Source organism: Podarcis tiliguerta (genome assembly GCF_965153285.1).
Source record: "Podarcis tiliguerta genome assembly, chromosome: 8".
Lineage (NCBI taxonomy): Eukaryota > Metazoa > Chordata > Lepidosauria > Squamata > Lacertidae > Podarcis > Podarcis tiliguerta.
The window spans coordinates 86,899,207-86,913,507 of record NC_139541.1 but is presented as its reverse complement, the minus strand read 5'-3'; the positions used below and the strand labels follow the sequence as shown (position 1 = coordinate 86,913,507).

The 14,301-nt window shown below is 56.5% G+C and overlaps 1 protein-coding gene across 1 annotated transcript in view; it reads left to right on the top strand.

Annotated features, from left to right (window-relative positions):
* Positions 1–1,028: 1,028 nt before the first annotated feature.
* The window catches only part of LOC310684334 (leucine-rich repeat and fibronectin type III domain-containing protein 1-like protein), a 66,480-nt gene continuing 53,207 nt past the window's right edge, over positions 1,029–14,301 (top strand). The window contains exon 1 of the mRNA XM_083455313.1: positions 1,029–1,165. The gene's annotated coding sequence lies outside the window, so the exon portion shown is untranslated. The remainder of the gene's footprint in view (positions 1,166–14,301) is intronic.

Genomic DNA, 14,301 nt, shown 5'->3' with positions numbered 1-14,301 from the left:
CATATTATTTTATTGACACTATTGCTTAATACAAGGTTTGTCATGGCCTTTGGCTAGAACAATAAAATTATGAACTGAACTGCTCTCAGGAGAGCGGAGCACCCTGAGGGGAAGGGAGCGTCGCTTCCCCATCGCTCACTCTATTTAAAACCATTTACAACCGTTTCCTTTCGGCAACTCCTGCAGCCAAAGCAAATGCGCAGCTTTCCTTTTCTTTGGTCCACATCAGCGACGCCGAGGGGGCGGGCGGGTCCTGTCGTCTGGACAGCCTTGGACCTCCAGAAACACGGCCCCGGATTGCGGTTGACAAAAATGCAGCGCCAAGAATGAAAACCAGTCAAAATTACCAAGTCCCACCAGGCACTCTCTCCCCAAAAGGGGGGTTCCCTTAGTGGACGGGCAGAGGGCCCGTCTCGTCCACGGGGCAGGGGGCTTGGCGATGGGAGCGCAATGGAGGAGGCGCGGTGTGTCCGCAGCCGGCTGGAGAGCGGGGCGCAAGAGGCAGCGACCATCTCCCGACAGTCAGGTTGGTCCTCCGCGCCCTCTGGGGGCAAAGAGCGCCCCAAGTGCCCCGGAAAGCCGAAGCAGCCCTCAGCGCCCCACCCCGGCCCTCGGCTGCCCGGCGGCATAACGGAGAGAAGCGCGCCCGGCGCCCCCGTCTTGCGCTCCGCTCTCCGGAGCCAAAAAGCAGGCGAGGCAACGCCAGGGAAGGGGGCGCGCGGGGGTCGAGGGGCGCTCCCGGAGCTGGCCGGTTCCTGACGGCGGAGAGGCTCCCCCCAGCGGGCATGGCCGAGCCGGGGCTACGGCGCCTGCTCGGCTTTGGCGGTGGGGGGAGAGGAGAGGAGGAGCCACCGCCGCCTCCGCGACGCCGGCAGCCGAGCTGCGCTCCGACGCAGGCGAGCAGGACTAGGACGGCGGAGCGGGCAAGGCGCGGCCGGGCCACGGGGCGAGGGGGCAGGGGACGCGCCCGGATGGAGGAGCCGCCCTCCGGCCCCGCCGACTGAGCGACGCCCGCCGCGGCCCCGCCGACGGGCGCATGGCCAACCGAGCCGGAGCCGCCGCCGCGGAGCCCCCAGGAGCAGCAGCCGGGGAGGGGCGGCAGCAGCAGCAGCAGCAGCAGCAGCAGCAGGGACGGCGCCGCTCCCGAGGGAGGCCGTGGGGCCAGGTAAGAGGGCGCGGCTACATGGGGGGGGGGGGCACTCGCGGCTGCTGGGCAGGGGCCGCTTCCTCCCCGGCTCGAAATCGCCTCGAAATTGGCCAGCGCTTGCAGCCTCCCTCTCTGCCCCGAGGCGGGGCAGGCGGCCATGAGCGGAGGGATCCCCCCCCCCCCACGAGAGAAGCGCCCACGCTTCCTCGCCCTGCCCGGCGGCGCTGGCTTGTGTGTCCCCCACGCCCCGGACGAGCGATCCTCCGCTGCAGCGCAGGCGTGGGGAGAACGGCGTTTCAGCACCCCGGAGGCAGCAGGCTGCGCCCCCAGGGAAGTTTGCCGCTGGCTCCGGGCCCCGCAAGAACCGCCCCCCTTTGGACGGCAATGCGCGCTCTCGTGGGTTTGTGTGTTGCGGGTGGGGGGCGCTCCGTGTTTTCCGTTCCGCCTCCCGTTCTCAAGGCTTGGCTTAAGCGGCCCGCCCCTCCCGGAGCAGAGACCCGGCGCCCTGCTCGCTGCAGCCACAGCAACCTTGACTTGCGGGCAGGCGGGCGGGGCGGCTCCTCTTCTACCAAGGCGGCGCCCCCTTCCTGGCCCGGCCCGGCTCGAGGTTCTTGCACTCCGTCCTGGCTCGGCACCCGCCCGGCGGCGCCAAGGACGGGCCCAATCTGCTGCTCCGCAGCCGCCTGGAAAGGCGAGGCGAGCTCCGAGGGGGCGCCCCGGCTTCGCTCGCCCCCCACAGTTGGGGAAGCCTCCGTCTGACTGGGACGGGTGCGCTGGAGGCGGTGGCCTGGCCTCCTGGGGTCGTCGAAGGAGGCGGTCCTGCTTCCGAGTCCGCCGTCTGATTTTGGTGGGCAGAGAAAGCGGAGCTGCTGGAGCTGGAGTTTCCAGGCCGAGGCCTCCTCGGGAGGAGACGAGGGCGGCGCCCGCGGGAAGCTTGGGGGCTCGCCCGCCCCGTCGGGGGTCGCTCTCCGCCGCCGCATCCCTGTCCCCGCCGGAGGGAGGGGGTTCCATGCTGGCTTCTCGACCCTTTATTTGGGGAGCCGGTGGCAGGACGGAAGGAGGAGCTGCAGGCTGCGCCCCGGCCGCTCCTCGGATGTTTCGCCGGGGGAGCAGCTTCCCAGGTTCTCGAAGAGAACCCAGACCTTGCGGCGGGGGCTCCTCGGTGCCCTTCAGGCTGCCGAAGACCGAGCCAGACCAGCAGTCCGCCCAGCTAAGGACCAGCAGCAACGGCTCTGCTGACCGTCGGAGGTCCCTCCCGGCCTGCCTGCAGATGCCGCCTTCGGGGCTCGAACCTGCTGGGCGAAGGTGCTTGGCGGAGCTGGTGCACGGAGCCATTTCGAAGCGTCACGTGCTTCCTTCCAGGACAGAGAGAGAAGGGCGCAAAAGATGCGCGGAAGCAAATGGTCCAGTTGTCTGAGGGGAGGAGGGGAAGTGCTTGCCGCTGCCTTCCTCGTGGGCTGCCGGTGGGGGGAGCTAGAGAGCCTCATCGGCCTCTCCTGCTCGGGGGAAGCGAAGACCCCACCTGCCCCGTGGCCCCTCCTGGGGTGTCCCCGACTCTGCTTTGCTGGAGTGTCTGTGTGTCTCTCCCGTCGAGGGGTGTCCTGTGGAGGGATGGAGCCCTGCTTTAGGGGAGAGGGGTCCAGTGGTCAGAGCTCCAGGGTTAGGCCCCTCTCTGCTGCAATCCTTGGAAGTGCTGTTGAACCTCTCCAGAGTGATGCTGTGCAGGCAGAGTTCCTGTTTGCTGCTGACGTGGCTCTGGAAGAGCTGCAATGCTCCTGCTGTGCGGCTCATGAGGACCCCATAGCCCTCTGGCCGGTTGGAGTGGGAGAGTGGCTTGTGGCTTAGGACACCACCACCCCATTCCTTGTGGATCTCCTTCTGGTGGGACTCCAAAGCTCCTTTCTCAGGCTGATGCTGGCCAGGGTGAGACTCACTGCCTGTGCCCTCCTTGGCTGAGCTCTGGTCAAGGCAGCAGCACCCCAAGTAGAGAGGGTGGTGTTGGGGTGAGCCTTTGGTGCCTGCAGTGGCCCTGAGAGAGTCTGCCTCAGTGAGCAGGGTGCCCCCCCCAGGGGCAGGGGGAGTCCCCCATGCACTAACTACCCTGCACTCTTGCACAGTGGCTGCACTGTGGGGCTGGCCCCATGGGGGCTTTAACTCCCCCTGGCCTCTGGGAGCCTCTGTCTTCCGCATCCTCCTCGGGAGCAAAGAGAAAGATCCCTTCCGTCAGTGATGCGCTTCCCGCAACGGGCATTTCAGGGAAGTAGGAAAAGGTCATTGCTGCCCACGCAAATACTTCTGTGCTAATAGAATATGGCAGAATACTTCTCCGGGTTCCGTAAACGCAGCTTTGCTTCCTGGAGAGATGCTCTTTGGGGCTGCCTTTCCCTCTCTTGGTTTGAGCCTTTGGGGACTTGCAGAAGTAGCAGCTGAGACCCGGAAGTCCCGCCTCTCCCTTCCTGCCATTTTGCCCACCTTGAAAGGTCAAGGCTCTTCCTGCTGGCCTTCTGCACTCCTCTGGGCGCCCTCCTGGTGGCCTGGATGTGTCGTCCAGCCTCCGCCCTCTGGCCCCGTCCCCGCTCTCGGTCCTTCTCTCTGGCATTGCATGGGGTTGGCCTAGATGACCTCTGGGTCCCCTTCCAACCCGACAATTCTGTGAGTCTGCCAATGTGGCTTTCACTTCCCTCCCTCACCTGTGTGGGCTTTTTGTGGCTGTGCATTCCAAATATACTTAATTTGGGTTGATTCCCACCTGCAATTAGCACATCTCCTCCTCCTGCCTCACCCTCCCCTCTGCTTTCATCTTGTGTGGTTAACTGGGAGGGGAGAGGGGCTGATCCTCTGGCCAAGGGGAAGGGGGTGGCTGAGGGTCTGTAGGCCACTCAGTAGGTGAGATGCAGCTCTGCCGGCTCAGAGGCCGCCTGTTCATGGATGAGGAGAGCGTTGCCTTCTGCTGATGTGGCTACCAGACTTCTATATTGTGGAGCTATGAAAGAGGTCCCCAGAAGTCCCTCTGGATGGCCATTTACCCCAGTGTAGCCCACCACATGGGCTGTGGGCTCCTCCTGCCTTCTGACCAAGGTGCAGGGTCAGTGCAGAGTGGAATGTGTGCCTCTCTGTGTGGACTTCCATGGCACAGAGCAGAGGTGCAGTTGGGTCTCTCGCTTGGAGACTTCTTGTGTGGAGGTCTCCTCATCTTGCAGGGTCAGCGTTACCTTTGCAAGGTGCCTGCTCAGCTGAGGGAAGGTGCGGGAGTGGGGCGAGTCCTGCTTTCTCACTGCAGGAAGGGGCAGAGGGAGAGAGCGCTGCCTCCGATGGAGTCAGGCAAGCTCAGTCCTGTCTGCACTGCCTGGTAGCAGAGGTGCTCCAGGGCTTTGGGCAGCAGAAGCTGTTGACTCCCCAGGACCTTCTGCCTGGAAGGAGATGCTCTGCCCCGAACCACGAGGGCCTTTCCTCCAGGTGAAGCAGGGTGACTTGCAAAGGAAGGCAAACCGTAAGCTGCTTTGAGCATGATTTTTTGTGTGGAAAAGAGGCAAACAGATGGATGGATTGGTTGATTGATTGAGCAACCAGCTGTGCCATTCGAGGGTCCTGCACATCTGTCTGTCTTGGAAGGCCAGTTCTCTTGGGAGAAGGGCCTTTGGTGGCCCAAACCCTGTGGGTGGAGATGGGGCAGGTGTTCAGACCATGCGCTGCCCCATCTCCCAAGACAAAAGGGGACCAGGGCAGTGCTTGTTTATTTGTTGCATTTATACTTCATATTTTTTCCTCCAAGGAGCTCCAAGTGGTGTGCATTGTTCTCTTGCTCCCCATTTAATCTTCACAACGACCCTGCGAAGTAGGATAGGTTGAGAGGCAGGGACTGCGTTCCCCACCCACCCCATGAGCTGAGTGGCGATTTGAACCCTGCTCTCTCCCAGGTCCCAGTCTGGCCCTGACTCTCTCGGAGTCCTATTGATGCCGCATGAAGGGCAGTGCTTGGAGGGAGGAGGATGTGTGCTTGGGAATCCTGGGGGCGGGGGGGGGGAGCACAAAGCCTTCTCCAGCCTCCTGGTCCACTGTGGCAGGTTGCCTTGCTCAGCCAAGCCTCTCCTTCTTCGGATGGCCAAGCGAGACCTGCTGGGAATGGGGAAGGGAGAGCAACATGGCTGCTTGCTCAGCGCAAAACTTCTGAAGAATCTGCAGGGGAGGGGAGGGGAGGGCAGGCAAAGCCGGAGAGGGAGGAAGGAGGGCTGTTCTGGCACTGGTGATAAATGGCCAAGAGAGGCAGCCGGCTTGTTTGAGGGGTCTGTTCATTTATCAAAATAGATGGCTCTGTTTTGCTGCAGCTTCTGCAAACGACCGTGGGCTCCAAAAGGGGTTGGGGGTTGAAGTTTGGGTCTTGAGGACAGCAAACGTCCGTTGCAAGGAGTCTTGGAAGACGATGATTATTTATTATTGTGATGGTTGTCATCTGCTTCTACCCCACCTTCTTCACGTCGTTCTCCCTGCATTTTATCTTCACAGCAACCCAGTGAAGCCGGTTGCACTGAGAGAGGCAGCCCAAGGTCACGCCCAGGGAGAGCTTTGCGGTTGAGGGGGAGGATGTCAACCCGCGTCTCCCAGATCCTGGTGTTACCTGAATTTTAAGGTGTGCACATAGTGGACAAACACTCCACAGAAGACCACCACCTTTCTTGGTGGTAGATAATAATAATATTATAATAATTTATTATTTATACCCCGCCCATCTGGCTGGGTTTCCCCAGCCACTCTGGGCGGCTTCCAGCAAAATATTAAAAGCGCAATAAAACATCTAACATCAAAACTTCCCTAAACAGGGCTGCCTTCAGGTGTCTTCTAAAAGTCAGATAGTTCTTTATTTCCTTGACGTCTGCTGGGAGGGCATTCCACAGGGTGGGCGCCACCACCGAGAAGACCCTCTGCCTGGTTCCCTGCAACCTCACTTCTCACAATGAGAGAACCACCAGAAGGTCATTGGAGCTGGACCTCAGTGGATGATGGGGGTGGAGACACTCCTTCAGGTCTACAGGTATAGACTCCTTCAGGCGTCTGCTCTGCATGTAAAGGCTCCCAGTTCATTCTTTGGCACCTCCAGGTAGGACTGGGAACCTCCCTGGGCCGAAACCCTGGAGAGCTGCTGTCCATCAGTGCAGACAATACTGAGGTGTGAGGTGGACTCTTAACACCAGTCTGACACCAAGCACTCTAGGAAGCATAGGAACCAAGCAAACTGCCTCACGTGGAATCAGGCTGTGGCTACATCTGTTTACGCTGCTTCTTCATGCTCAGGGAATGTGGCCTCTGCTATTGTTGCACTAATTATAATAATACCTTGATTGTCTATGTACAACCTGTGTACAATGGAATGCACAATGACTGCAACACTCATCAGCCCCAAACAGCGTAGGCAGGGATGACAGTAGTCCATCAACATGTGGGGGCTACTCATGGTCTGCAAAGATGGCTAGTGGCTGTCTAGGTTTCAGCCAGATGCAAAGCTGTCGTGGCTGATCTTGGAGGAGGATGGAAGGGGGCTGCCCCGTGTCTTGCTCAGGGGCTCAATTTCCATGGCATTTCTTCTCACTATAAGCCTGAAATAATAAAAAGAAGAGTTTCCACATCTGCTGAGCAGGTGTCCTGACTTTGAGAATTTGCACTCTGGCATTATAAGAAGCAGCATTGTTTGTCTGGAGGGTGAATCTCCACGGCCTGACATTCAGAGCTCTCAGGTGACCCCCCCTAGTCCCCCTCCATCTCCTTGCTCTCCCCTGCTTTTCAGGAAAGCGGGTGGGCCCTCCTTCCTGTGTCATTCGGCACCTCCTTGGCAAGCGTTCAGGGAAAAGCCATCCCCGCCCCCCTGACTGTTTCCAACACTTCCTTTGCTCACTACAATTAGGAGCCATTTCTGAGTTAGAAAATTGCAGGCTCTTCATCCGAGCTCAGAATAGATTCCCTCGGAGTCTGTGTGTCCTCAACACGCGGCTCATCTTTACCTTTGTGGAATTCCTCCCCTCCCTTTCGGAGAGAGGTTTATTTTGAGGCCTCCGGCATCAGGCAAGCGGCTTCTCTCCCCATCACCCTCTGTGCCCGTCAGAAACGTGGCTGGCCTGGGCAGGCTCTCCTCCTCCTCCCGCTGAGCCAGCAGCAAACACTTTCTCTGCTGGACCCAGAGGCCTTCTAGTGACTGGGAGGCACCAGAGGAGGGAGGGGCCTCCTAACCTTTGCAGATTTCCAGGTGGGCCCTTTCAGTTTGGAGAAAAGGCAGGGAAGAGAGAACAGGACAGAAGCTTGTAGAATTAGGCATGGCATAGAGAAAGTGCACAGCTTCTCTCCTTCATAACACTAGGACTGCTGGGCATCCAGAGAAGCTGAATTTTGATAGGTTCGGGACAGATCAAAGAAATGGTGTTAAGAGTCCACCTCACACCTCAGTATTGCCTGCACTGGCTGGCAGCAGCTCTCCAGGGTTTGGGCCCAGGGATGTTCCCAGTCCTACCTGGAGGTGCCAAAGAATGAACCAGGAGCCTTTGCATGCAGAGCAGACGCCCGAAGGAGTGTATACCTGTAGACCTGAAGGAGCGTCTCCACCCCCATCATTCTGCCCGGACACTGAGATCCACCTTCAAGGGCCTTCTGGCGGTTCCCTCACTGTGAGAAGTGAGGTTACAGGGAACCAGGCAGAGGGGCTTCTTGGTGGTGGCGCCCTCCCATCAGATGTCAAGGAAATAAACTGTGGAACTCCCTCCCACAAGAGGCAGTCATGGCCACCAGGTTGGAGGGCTTTAAAAGAGGATTAGACTTGTTCGCAGAGTTGCTCTAGTGCTCGGATCCTGCTCGCTGGTTTCCTAAAGGCATCCGACCAGCCACTGAAAGGGCAGCATGCTGGTCTCTAGGGGGCATTGGCCTGATCCAGCAGCCTCTTGTAATGCTCTTCTGGCCCTTGTGAAGCCCTGTGGGGCCGCAGCCTGCGTCTGGCCAAGCGGCGAGCTGCACATCCTGGCCTGCCCTCCCTGCGCGTTCTGTGGGCTGGGTCATCCCTGTTTGCTCAGACAGTTGCAGCTGTCAGAAACGGGCTTCCTCTCCCGCCGAGCGTGGATGTTCAGAGAGCCAGACCCCGTGAATCTTCCAAAAATAGATACCCCATTTATCAAACCTGCTTAGAGGCACCCGGCGCGTTGGCGGTGGCTCAGGCCTGCCGCACGAAAGAGGCTGTGATTCAGGGGCTGGTCTTGGCCTCATGAGAAGCACCACAGAGGATGGGCTGGCAAGGAGGAGGAGGAGGAGGCCACAATGCCTGGAGGATGCCTTTGCCACAGCCCCGGCTTCTGGAGAGGCCCCTGTGTCTGGCGGGGGAGAGTCCCTGGGCCTATGACCTTCTCTGTAGCTCCAGCGCAGTTCTGGATGCGTGCTTCCCTGGCGGAGTAATCTGAACCCCCATCAAACTGAGCTCACTGTTTATGTCCTCCAAGTGCTATTCTTAAAATCACGACTACAAAAGCACATTATGCAAATATTAATCTAGTGCTAACCACCCCGCTTTCTTCCTGTGCTGATCTAATGATTTTTTATGGCAGCCTCTTTTGAAGCGCTGCATTATAATTCTGTATAGAATTAAAAATCATCAAAGGCACCCCACTGCAACCATGCAATTACTCTTATTTGTTTTATATCTTCTGTAAATAAAACAGCATTTATATATGACCTGCCCTTTCAGTCACTCATTCTGCGAGTGATTCCTTCACCATTTCACAACGGCCGGCCACTAAACGTGGAGCTGAAGACAGGCAGCCTCTGTGGCCACGGAGGGAGGGGGGTTGTGGCTCAGGAACATGTGTGGGGTGGGGCAAGGCTGGGACACTGAGAGGACGGAGACCATTGGGTGCCAGATAACTGATTTTGGAGTATTTCTTTTACAACTTCTTGTCCTTCCTTTCTGCCCATCAAGAGGATTTATCCACCTTCCGGGGGGGGGGGGGGAGGAATACTCCTAGAAAAACTCCACCTCAGTAATTCATAGAAGCATCTACTCATTTTGAATGGTTAAATGCAATGAAAAAGTCAGCTGGTTCCTTGAGATTCTACTTCCTGGCTAGAATTCTCCAGAACTTTTGTGTCAAGATGGGCTGGAAGGGTGAGGAGTGTCTGTGTGTCTTTTGGCCTTCAGGCCTTGGGCGGTGTTTGGTTGAAGGGAGTGGGGAGACACCCACTGAGCTCCCCCAAACATGCCCTGGGACCAGATGTGGATTTGGGGCTGTGCTGCTAAGCCGCTCTCCGCTAAACGGGCCTGGCTCCCAGTTAGCAGCTTGCTTTGCCTTTATCTCCATGAGTGAATGGAAGCCTTTTCCTCTTTAAGCAGGTGAGGCCTCAGCAGCCTTGACAGCTGCAGCCTTTCCCCCCTGGCAGTCAACCAGGTCAGGGTTCACAGAATTGGAAGGGAACCCCAGGGTCATCTAGTCCAACCCTCTGCAGTGCTGAAGAATCTCTGACAGATGGCCATCCAACCTCTGCTTGAGAAACAACCAAGGAAGGAGGGTCCTCCTCCGCCTTCTGAGGATGTCTATTCCACCGCTGAAGAGCTCTTACCCTCTTCCATGTGGCAGCCTTTCAGATCTTTGAAGGTGGCTATCCTATCCCTTCTCAATCTCTTCTGCAGGCTGAACATCCCCAACTCCCTCAACCGTTCCTCATGTGGCTTGGTTCCCAGACCCTCCTCTGTTGCCTCCTCTGTGCATCTCCAACCTGTTTCCATGTGAATGACTTCTCCATATTCTCTGCTCCCTGAGCTGCACCAATACCAGTGTAGTGGTGTAGTGGTTAAGAGCGGTGGCCTCGTAATCTGGGGAACTGGGTTTGCGTCTCCGCTCCTCCACCTGCATCTGCTGGGTGACCTTGGGCCAGTCACACTTCTCTGAAGTCTCTCAGCCCCACTCACCTCACAGAGTGTTTGTTGTGGGGGAGGAAGGGAAAGGAGAATGTGAGCCGCTTTGAGACTCCTTCCGGTAGTGATAAAGCGGGATATCAAATCCAAACTATTCTTCTTCTAGATTCCTTCACACGCACACACAGTGTTTATTATGATGTTTACCTTGAACGTTTCTGCTGTCTGTGGGCAGGTAGCATATTAAAGGTGGTCTTATCGCAGCACCCAGAGCAGATGGCAGCATGCATTGGGTGGGGTTATGGGCTGCAAGTGAAAAACTACAGCGAGCCTGGGGTGGGGGCAAATGACAGCAGTCCAACCCCAAAGGCAGTGGGGATGGAAGAGGAAGTGGGGCGGCAGTGGGAGCCTCGGGAGGAAAAGGACATGAGTGCATGAGAGAGATTTCTAGGGAGGGAGGGGGGGCCTTCTTGGCCCTGCCCTTTCCCCTTTGGGCAAAAGGATGCTCTTATCAGAAGGAGCCATGTGACCTCCCCTAATGCACTTGTTGGCCAACCCAGCCCAAACTATTGATTTGCTTTCAGCACTAATGCAGCAGAGCCAGGCTGAGCTTGCCAGCAGCCCATCTGCGGGAGATGCGTCAAGCCCTTTAATGTGAATTATTCACCGTCGCAAGCAGGCCCCTCGGCAGCCCCCACGGTGGAGTCGCGAGCCCCCCGGGGCTTCTGCAGCACCAGAATCCATCACGGCCAAATCCCCAGAGGAGCGAAATGTGGGCACAATCAAGTTGGAAGGCTGGACTGCTGGGATGGGTCTGTGAGAGAGAAAAGTTCTGTTTCCAGCAGTGGCCTCAGCATAGTGGAGGTTTCAGCACCCTGGACAGGTCCAGGCTGGACTCCAGCACAAGAAGGAGCCTTCAGCTCTGCCATCACCTTCACTTTGGTACAGCCTTCCTCATCCTGTGGATCCCCAGATGTTGTTGAACTACAACTCCCATCACCCCTAGCTAGCAAGGCCAGAGGGATGATGGGAGTTGTAGTCCAACAGCATCTGGGTTGATAACGGCTGCTTTAGTAGCTTTTGCCTCGGAAAGAGCTGGGCGGCCTCCGTTCACCTGTGAGCTGGAGTCCTCCAGATCAGACGAAGGCAATGTGGCTTCTCCTCAGGCTAGAGAGGTCCTGCCTCTCCATGGACTTCTCCTGGGCAAGCACTTTGGGTGTAGCCTGTACGTCTGAGGCCAGCCCTGCATATCGCTCCCTCTCACTCTCTGAATCCTGGCCTCACACAGACACACGCACACACCCCAGGAGGTCACAGCCCTGGGGCTCATTGCTGGGGTTGGGGAAGAGGGCGTCACAGTCTGCAATCCTGGAGAATGAAGTATTAGAGGTTACCGCCCAGACACTTCTGCTGCGCTTCCGGCTTGTGTGGTGGCACCTCAGTAAAACCTTGTCTTACTGTTTGTAGCAGAGTTTTCCCCCAGAAGCAGAGGACAAGAACGGGAGTCATAGTCAAATTCCTCAGTCAAGAGCTTCTTCATTGCTTGACAGGTTGCACAAGCATTTCTGTTACAAATATATACAGTGGTACCTCTGGATGCGAGTGGGATCCATTCTGGAGCCCCGTTCGCATCCTGAGTAGAACGTAACACGTGACTGCGCATGCGCCGGTCACGTTTTGCCGCTTCCACGCATGGGCGTGATGTCATTTTGAGCATCTGCGCATGCGCGAGCGATGAAACCTGGAAGTAAAGTGCTCCATTACTTCCGGGTCGCCATGGAGCGCAACCCGAAAAGGCTTAACCTGAAGCGACTTCAACCTGAGGTATGACCGTACAAACTATTTACATTCCTTCTATTTCTCTCCAGCAAGGTATAAACTCTGTGTGTGTGTGTGTGTGTGTGTGCTTTCCTTGTGCAGGAATTGCAGCCTGCAACTTCCTCCCTTTATTTGCACCCCCAGCTGACACCAGTCAAGCCAAGAGTGCCACTCCCAGACACTCAAGAAAATTCTGGAACCCTCTTTAAAGCTGAAAGGAACTTTTATCTGTTTATTAAAGAATGTTTTCCTAATATGAAGCTCAGGGATGTGGCCAGAGAGGAGGGTGCTTTGGAGGGGAGGCATTCCAGTGAGGAAGCCAGAAGCACCTGGGCTGAGCTTTGCAGGGCACTGGCCAGGTGAGGCTGCACCGGCTGCCCGTCTCATGTGCTCGACTCCCCACCCAGCTCAGGGGTCTTGGGCTCTGCTGCCTCCTTGCATGGAGCTGGAGAAGGAGCGGGGTGCTTCTGGGCGGGGGGGCCTCCGTTTGGACAGAGAAAACCAACTCTGCACCCGCTTCTTCGCATTTAGGGCTGCCAACCAACCAACCCACGGTAATTGTTTGATCACCTGCCAATTAATAGATTAATGTGCCTATTATCAAAGCATTACTCTAGGGGTGCCTTCAGGAGGTACCAAAGCGAGATGCCAGTCAGTTCCCCACCCCTCTTTTGAAGTGCGGTCATATTTTCTTTTCCGTTGTTAGCATTAATGCACCGGAGCTACAAGCATCCTCCAAAACAAAAAACGAGTGCCTTTAATTTGCAGCCTTGCCAATTAAACCCCCCTCTGATTAATCAACAAAATGTATTTCGAATGTTTGTGTCCTGCCTTTTGAGCCAAAGGGCCTGTAATTAAAAATGGTAAAAACGAGATACATAACAGTGATTGAAATATGATATTCCCCCAAACAGTCAATTAAGCAGCAGGGATGGCAGACGAGGCCGACGGCAGGAGAGCCCAGCAAAGCAGCCGGGAGTGGAGATCCCCTTGGCACGCGGAGCAGAAGGGCTTTGCTTGGTGCCAAAAGGCTAACCAGGGGGGGGGGGGGCGAGATGACTCTCCCCCCCCCCTTCCAGGAGGGAAGAGGGAAGCGAGTTTGTCAAAGCTTCAGGACCCCATACGGAAGGCATTTACATACACAAACACACACAGAGAGAAAGAGAGTTCTCCACAGGGTCAGGGGGCACTGAGCCCCTGGGCCTAGAGGAATTTCATTGGGGTGGAGAACTCATTTTCAGTAAGGGTTGCAATGTATTTAGAATTGCTTTTTGCTCTTCTGCAACAACAACAACAACAACAACAATTTATACCCTGCCCATCTGGCTGGGTTTCCCCAGCCACTCTGGGCGGCTTACAACAAGAGATTAAAAATACATTAAAACATCAGTCGTGAAAAACTTCCCTAAACAGGGCTGCCTTCAGATTTTTCTAAATGTCAGATAGTTGCTTATTTCCTTGACATCTGATGGGAGGGCATTCCATAGGGCGGGTGCCACCACTGAGAAGGCCCTCTGCCTGGTTCCCTGTAGCTTTGCTTCTCACAGTGAGGAAACTGCCAGAAGACCCTCAAAGCTGGACCTCAGTATCCGGGCAGAACGATGGGGGTGGAGATGCTCCTTCAGGTCTGCTGGGCCTTTGAGGCTGTTTAGGGCTTTCAAGGTCAGCACCAACACTTTGAATTGTGCTTGGAATGTACTGGGAGTCAATGCAGATCTCTCAGGACTGGTGTTATGTGGTCCCGGCAGCTGCTCCCAGTCCCCAGTCTGGCTGCCACATTCTGCATTAGTTGTCGTTTCTGGGTCACCTTCAAAGGTAGCCCCACGTAGAGTGCATAGCAGTAGTCTAAGCAAGAGATAACTAGAGCATGCACCACTCTGGCGAGACAGTCTGTGGGCAGGAGGGTCTCATCCTGCATACCAGATGGAGCTGATAAACAGCTGGCCTGAATTGTGACAACATTCAGAAGAACCTGGCTGCTGAATCATGCCAAATGGGGCCCATCTAGTCCAGAGTCCTGTTTTCATTGTGACCAACCAGGTACCTCTTCTTAGAAGCCGACAAGGAGGAAGCAGTGTTGGCCACCAACCTTGATGGCTTTGAAAGAGGGCTAGACAAATTCATGGAGGAGGAGAGGGCCATGGATGGCTCTGCTCCACCCCCAAAGTTGGGGGCAGCAGTGCTTCTGAATGCTACTTGCTGGAAACCACAGGCATGGAGAAGCTCATGTGCTGGGATCCTGTTTGAGAGTCTCCCACTGGAGCATCCATTTGGCCACTGTGAGAGCAGGATGCTGGGCTAGACTGGCCATTGGCCTCATCCAGCAGGGTCTTCCTGCATCTTCTGGACCTGAGCAGCACCAATGCTCTCCCCTCTTGCAATTCCCAGCCACTGGCTCTGTCCAAAGTAGCTGACAATGCACAGAATGTAACCAACAGCAGTCACAATCCATATCAAA